At 44.9% G+C, this 8,239-nt stretch overlaps 1 pseudogene; it reads left to right on the top strand.

Annotated features, from left to right (window-relative positions):
- The window catches only part of LOC123084158 (BTB/POZ domain-containing protein At2g46260-like), a 106,094-nt pseudogene that overhangs the window by 86,844 nt on the left and 11,011 nt on the right, over nt 1-8,239 (top strand).

Here is an 8,239-nt window from a genome sequence, read left to right as displayed (position 1 = left end):
GCCCCTCGACGCCGGCCACCGCCTCCCCCTACGCCGGCGGCCTCGGATCCGGCGCCGACGAACCTCGTCGCGCGCGCCCAGCTACAGTGCCCGATCCGGCTACAGTAAACCCTAGATCTAGGTTGACTTTCCCTCTCCCCCTTTAATTTTTTTTGCTATCTTTGACTGCTTGTATCTCCACAACCGTAGCTCCGTTTTGGGCATATGATATATCAAAATCTTCGCCTCGACATGTACATCATTTCATTCCATTGTATCATTTGCATTTGAGGTCATCTTGATGCCCAAAATGCTGTTAGAAGGAGGCTTCGTGAGTTAAATTGCAGATCCGTTAGTTCATCATGCACTTTTGTCATTTTTGCCATGTTTAATTCGTGCCTGATATGCCTGTGCCCCTTTGGGATGAATTGTTAAGCATTTTGTCTTCTTTCCAGAGGTGCCACCCATGCATTTTTAGGATGTGTGTGTTGTCTTGTCCAAGCTTGCGAAGAGAGGTACCTGAGATTGCTGATTTCAGAGACTTAGTGATTTTCACTAAGTCTGGGATATTTTAGTTCATGATGCTATATGTCCAGCTTGTTTCCTAGTGATCCGTGCCTCTTTTGAGTATGATCAGTAAGGGAGTTTTGATATTTATGTTATGCTCTATCCATCCATGTCTTTGTTTACATATGTGGAGTGCTCTAGGTTGACTCAATCGAGCTCAACTTTTGCTTCGTTGTTAATCTGGGCAGATCGTCAACTTGTTTGCGATTTTGCCGATGCTACCGTAAGTGTTCCATGCATGCTATGCCTTTGTTCTTGCCATGTGTAGCTAGCACATTGTGCCTTCTTGCTGGTTATATACTTTCCTTGCCATGACTTGCACCGTAGTGAGTGCATCGAGCTCGTTTACATGCCTTCGTGAGTTAAATTTCTGCATGCCTCAGTTTTCACTAAGTCTGAAAACTGATTGTGTTCAAGCTATGTTCGTGAGCTCGGTATAGTATTTTGTGAACCCTTTTGGCCCCAGGTCACTTTGGGTGTTTTGTTAAGCTTGTTGAGTATCTCCATGCCATGTTCTTACTTGTAATGTTCAGATTTTCTATCATGTTGTTTTGCTGCTCCGAAGAGAGCATCGTGATCTGAAATTTCAGACTAGTGTTAATTTCACTGAGTCTGGAATCTGTTTTGCATTTGCGTTTTAGCCATGCTTGTTTGAACCTCTTAATGGATGAATTTGCCTATGGCTCAGTGCTAGTGTTTTGTCAACCATCTTGTGTACATCACTGCGATGTATTTTGTTTTCATCTTGGGTGGCTGTAGCATGTTCATTTCGTTGCATTTAGGAGCCTACTTGCTGTATATCGCAGATCGGTTCGTTTCGTAAAACGCTTGCCATTTCCAAACCGTAGCTCCGATTCCAATGATCTTTATATCGTTTTCAAGCGATTTCATCCCCTCTATCCAGTGGCACACTTGGTTTTCCAAGTTGATACCAGGTTCATGCATTTCCTGTCATATCTTGCATTTTGCATCCCGCATCGCATCCCGCATAACATATCGTCATTTCATCATATTGCTTGGTCTTGCCCGTGGTTGATTGTATCCTTGTTGCTTGTTTGTCTTGTTGAGTAGAGCCGGGAGACGAGTTCGCTACCGAGGAGCCCGTTGAGTTTGCTTGTGAGGATCCAGTCAACTCTGACAACTGTGCAGGCAAGATGATCATACCCTCGAAATCACTACTATCTTTGCTGTGCTAGTTTGCTCGCTCTTTTGCTTTGCCACTGCTATGATGCCTACCATTTGCTTGTCAGCCTCCCAATTGCATGATTGAACCTCTAACCCACCATTGTCCTAGCAAACTGTTGATTGGCTATGTTACCGCTTTGCTCAGCCCTTCTTATAGCGTTGTTAGCTGCAGGTGAAGATTGGAGCCGTTCCTTGTTGGAACATTTATTTACTTGTTGGGATATCATTATATTGCTATGTTATCTTAATGCATCTATATACTTGGTAAAGGATGGAAGGCTCGGCCTCTCGCCTAGTGTTTTGTTCCACTCTTGCCACCCTAGTTTCGGTCATATCGGTGTTATGTTCCCGGATTGTTGCGTCCCTTACGCGGTTGGGCTATAATGGGAACCCCTTGATAGTTCGCCTTGATTAAAGCTTTTCCAGCAATGCCCAACATTGGTTTTACCATTTGCCACCTAGCCTCTTTTTCCCTTGGGTTTCCGGAGCCCGAAGGTCATCTTATTTTAACCCCCCACGGGCCAGTGCTCCTCTGAGTGTTGGTCCGAACTAGAGCCCTGTGCAGCGCCACCTCGGGGAAACTCAAGGGTTGGTTTTAGTTGTACGGATTGCTCATCTGAGTGTGCCCTGAGAAAGAGATATGTGCAGCTCCTATCGGGATTTGTCGGCACATTCGGGCGGTGTTGCTGGACTTGTTTTAACCTGTCGAATCATCTTGTTGTACCGAGATACCGAGTCTGATCGGTGTGTCTTGGGTGGAGGTCTATTCCTTCGTTGACTGTGAGAGCTTGTTATGGGCCAAGTTGGGACCCCCCTGCAGGGATTGATCTTTCGAAAGTCGTGCCCGCGGTTATGGGCAGATGGGAATTTGTTAATGTCCGGTTGTAGATAACTTTAACTAAACTTAATTAAAATGAATCAACCGTGTGTGTTACCGTGATGGCCCCTTCTCGGCGGAGTTCGGGAAGTGGACACGGTGTTGGAGTTATGCTTGCGCAGGATGTTCCTTTAGATTCTCGCTCGTGATTCGCCTTCTCTTCTCGCTCTCTTTTGTGTATAAGTTAACCACCATATATGCTAGTCGCTTGCTGCAGCTCCACTTATATTGCCGTACCTGTCCTATAAGCTTAAATAGTCTTGATCGCGTGGGTGTGAGATTGCTGAGTCCCTGTGGCTCACAGATACTACAACTCCAGATGCAGGTCCAGGTGTTTCTGCTCCAGTTGACGATTACGAGCTCAAGTGGGAGTTCGACGAGGACTCTCAGCGATACTACGTGTCTTTTCCGGATGATCAGTAGTGGTGCCTAGTTGGGGTTATCGATTCAGGGCCTTGTCGCATGTTGGGGGTCTTTTCTATTTTGGCACCGTAGTCGGGCCATGAGTGATTTGTATGATGGATGTTATTTATGTACCCTGACGTGACGTGGCGAGTGTAAGCCAACTATGTTATCTCCCCTTTTTATGATATATTACATGGGATGTTGTAATGATTGCCTGACTTGCGACATTGCTTTCAATGCGGTTATGCCTCTAAGTCGTGCCTCGACACGTGGGAGCTATAGCCGCATCGAGGGCGTTACAACCGCCCCCATGAACCACTTCCAATTGTCATCGTGCTCCGAAGGCACCAATTAGGCTAATGCCACTGGCTCCGAAGGCACCAATTAGGAGAAATTGTATATAGCTACCTAATTGTATACATATATACATGTGTGTATATATGTGTGAATTAATGGTGGTTGTGTGACATTCGATCATATATATATATATATATATATATATATATATATATATATATATATATATATATATATATATATATATGATCGGTTCTACTAGAAATTCTATTTATATATATGCATAACGTGTACAATACGTAGCATCGTAAAATACTAGCAAACGAAAAAGAATTAAATAGAAAACACAAAATTAAATGAAAAAGAAATCATAAACCCAAAACCCCCCAACCTTTTAATACCGGTTGGTGTCACCAACCGATACTAAAGGGCTCCCTGCCACCCGAGCTGGCTCGTGCCACGTGGTTGCCCTTTAGCACCGGTTCGTGCTGAACCGGTACTAAAGGGGGGGACCTTTAGTGCCCACACTTTAGTGCCGGTTACCGAACCGGAACTAAAGGGCCTTACAAACTGGTGCTATTGCCCGGTTCTGCAGTAGTGTTTATGAAGTCTCTGCTTGGTTCTAACTCAGTAGCACAATCTAAACTCGGGAGTCTATTTACAGTTACTGAATCTCAAACTCTGAAATAACGAGAAATTTCAAAGTGAAAGAAGAACAAATTATGAATGTGATGTGATTAATTTAGAAACATGTACTCTTGGCGCAAATCAGTGAGCTCATTGGTTCCTACCTTTTGGAGTATTAAATTTGCTCATACTTGCTGATTCTATGGTCATTCTTACTGAGCTTGGATTTTTTTAGTGAGAGAATCCACACCTTAGCAATCTTCTTCCTGCTGTGCGCTCTGATTTCTAGTGATCATTATGTGTGCGAACATGTGCTCATAGATTGTTTTCATGGCTTAACTTATCTGCATTTTGCAGACGTATTATCTGATGCAGTTTTCTGACACAAAGCACTAGGCGATGCTGTTGGATTTGGGTCTGCCTTTCTGTTTGCTGCTGTGTTTGGTCTGTTTGACCCTCTTTGTGCCTACATCTTCACGAAATCGGGATCTGACGTTGCTGACCCTCCTGTTCGTTCAGGTACCAGGCTGTACAATACCCGGAAGCTGGTGCCATCTGGCCTTCTTTCAGCACTCTCTCTAGGTGCCCTGGGAGTCTTCTACGCTGCTTACTTGCAAGACAAGGTGTGAGCTAATCGCCTGACCAGCTCTACTTTTCTGTACTGCTAACTGAAGAAGCTTCCTTCAAGGTTCCCTCTCATAAATGAAAAAATTGGGACTGAGCACCGACGGTCGGTGTTCCTCCCAACGTTGTAGCAGTCCCAACAAACAGCATTTAGTGCCCCTCTGTTTGTTGCCAATGATAAGCTGTGGCCAAGCTTTCAGTTGCCGATGCGCTGATTGTAGTTGCAGTTGCAGTTGCTCGGGACTCAATTGTAGTTACTAACATAATATAAACTAGATTGAAAATACATCACATGGACATTAGTATTGTGCTATGCATACACCATAAGGATGCTGATTTTAGTTTTAAAGTAGTAGACTAATTTTCCCTTGCTTGAAACTCCTATGCTGAATTAGAGGGTATGCCAATGCTACTACTAATCATTGTTGGTGAAGCAAATGTCATTTGAGAAATCATTTTTTCTTGTTAATGAAGATTGTTACAAACATTATGCTTTCCTGTGTCTCAACACTGTCAACCTGGCTCATAAAATGATATTTTTTACTATTGATTCATGTGCATGGGTAAAAAGAAAGAAAATACTCTGCTGGATTTGAACGAGGACGCGAACTAATAAGTTTTTTTACTTTCCCAACGTGGGTGCATGGGTGATTGACGCGGACTACCATAGCCCGGTGGGTGTCGTGCTCTTCAAACACTCGGACGCGACTTCACCGTGAAGCCCAGAGACTGTGTCGCGCAGATGATCGTCCAGGTGATTGCGACGTCGGAGGTCATCGAGGTGGAGGACCTCGACATGGGGCTGCGGCGACGATGATAACGACGACATCGACATCGACACGGGGCTACGGCGGCGACGAAGACGACGACAATGTCATGGTGCTCCGGCGGCGGCAACGACGACATCAACACCATCAACACGGCCTTGTGGAGGCGTCGACGCCCGCGACTTACACGTGTGGCATATATTGTGTGTGTGTGTGCGCGCGCACACGCGTGCGTGTGTGCGTGTGTTAATTATCTACATCAGATATGTATGATTGATGATTGACTGTATGCATAATATGTACGTATTGTGAAATGCATGTCTGAACTGAAATAGGTAGACTTTTGTTTTTTTTAAATCCTAATTTGTTACTAGTAGCGTGGGTGTATAATAGAAGCGCTATTACTATTTCTTTACTAGTAGCATGGGTGTATAATAGAAGCGCTACGGGTATGTCTGTTTAGCAGTAGCGTGGGGTAAAACACACGCTACTGCTAAAAAATAGTTGTAGCGTCATAGCAGTAGCGTGGAAACCTATGCTACTGATAGTCTAAAAACCTACGCTACTGATAAGGTTCAGGAGCTTGGAGCTGTGCAAGCGTGCAAGATTTGTTTTGGACCCCAAAAGAGGATCGAGTCCTCACGTACGTCACGCCAACAAGTTGATTTGACCGGAAGGAAAATCCATCAGACGTGATACGGCGGTACATCGGAAAGCACACACAGGGCAAAGCAATAGCAGCATCGGGAGTTGAGCCAGGAGCCATCACGTGAAGACTAAAGCAATTTATTGGTTAAATTTGCTAGTACTAGTATACGTGCTTGAAGTACTTGGGCATTGCGTGTAGAAGCTCGGTTATTTTTCAAGATCAGCCATGCGAAGAATCATGACGCCATTGGGCATCGGGTTTGAGGTGGAAAAGTTCAACGGAACTGGAACCTTGGGTTATGGCAGATACGGTTGAAAGATTGTGGGCACAACAAAGATGCTTGAAGGCGTTGCGAGAAGTCATGTGAGCTAAGATGGAATTATCATGTGATGGATGGAAATTCACGGAAGATGATTTGGGAGCCTTGAAGCGTGTCGTTGCAGTCGAACAAGTTTGGCTGGGTCGGACTGAACAGTCTGACGGATCGACGCAAGTCGGTTGGTACAGAAGACGTTGGTGGGATCGGCGACGACAACATAGGAGCGTGATGCTGATGTGACCGACTTCTGGGGCGTGGAAACACGTGGCGCAGGCCCCGAGGGCTTGTGTGGCTTCGACAAGACTATGAAGCGGGTTTGATTCAAGATGATGTACACACAGAGCTTGAAGTCGACGGGGCGTGAGGATGGACTGATCATCTACCATGGAGTCATGTTGAAGGTGGAGCTGGAGTCTGGAGGACTTCACTCGGTGCTGATTGAGGAGTTACGGCATAAGTGCACAGAGAGTCGAAGCCTATTCAGCGGGAAAAGCGAGTGACATGCAGTTCGGACTGGAGCCCAGTGGTCTGATGGAAGCGTGAAACTCGTCATCGGTCGGTGTTGATCGGTGGTACTCTGCAATGGGGGTTGAGTGGTGTGGGTTCGCGACCCTTGAGACTCGACTGGAACAGCAGAGGCTCGACGCGGTAATAGCGGAGGCTCTGGTGGTCATACATGTGGTTAGACAACTGCGAATTTGACTCGGAATGACTACAAGCAATGGTGAAATTCTTTCAAGTTCCAGACAGGCGGTCAAGAAAGGAGCGGTGATGTTGAGTTCAGATAACTCTTATGTGTGACATCCAATATGTGAGTTGTTCATTTTCACGCAGGTTAGTGATCAATGTGTGATGCGTTGAACGAAGCTCTGGAAGTTGGGAGCATACACTAGAGTAAAGAGGAACTTAATTTTGCTCGAGTGATGACAATGATTAAGAAAAGAAGGGACTACAAGTTGCAGGTGGAGTCATATTGAGTCTTTGGAGTAGCAGCGATACTCATAGGATAAACTCAAGTCTAATGTACATGGAAGTTTGATGCATTGACAAATTCAAGGTGGTGAAGAATATTCGCCAAGGTGAAGTTTGTTAGAGTTGTATTGAATATTGTGTACAAGGTAGGTTACAGTTGGACTTGTAGTTGTATTGTCTTTACATAGGATATGTAGTCTTGTCCAAGTAGGACACTTATATCCTAGGCCTTTCATATATAGCAGGGATAGACAAACGATATAACCTATGCCAACATAATAGCACCGGAACGCAGGGGAAGCCGGTGGCATGTGCCGGTGTCCAGGGCGACCGGGTGCGGTATTGTAATGGTGTCATGGAAAGGAGCGCCCATAATCAAGCCCCGGGATGTAACCATATCAACGAACCTCGTTAACAAATCTCGGCGGCGTTCATCAAACTATTTACTTAATCCTTTTTTCATTCTACTTGGATCAGAGGAATATGCGATGATGCAGCTTTTAAGCTATTTGTACACTGGAAAGTTGACAACAACTGAGCCTACTCTTTTGCTCGACACCTGATGGCTGCCGACAAGTTTGAGATTTTTTCTTGCATGAGGCATTGCAGTCAGTTGCTTTCAAGCTTACCTATGACCACAGATTCTGCACTGCTCTACCTAGACCATCCATGCTCCATTTTAAAGGCCGATGAAGTTAGGCCTTTAACAGATACAGCCAAGGAATTCCTTGCCAACAAATACAATGATTTGGCTAAGTGAGTCATCTCAACTGGATGGGTCCACATTTTATTTTATTTTATTTATTGAGAAAAATGCAGACATTGTTGTCAAGCCATCTCTTTTTTTAGGATCAATGCCGCTTTATTAATTAAACGTAGCTGGGGATCTCATCAGAGAGAACCTGGATAATAGACTCCGATGGACCAACCCACCAAACATTACAAACTTCATCACCTAATCCTATTTTGAC

Source organism: Triticum aestivum, chromosome 4A (assembly GCF_018294505.1).
Source record: "Triticum aestivum cultivar Chinese Spring chromosome 4A, IWGSC CS RefSeq v2.1, whole genome shotgun sequence".
NCBI lineage: Eukaryota > Viridiplantae > Streptophyta > Magnoliopsida > Poales > Poaceae > Triticum > Triticum aestivum.
This window is presented reverse-complemented; position numbering and strand designations above follow the sequence as displayed.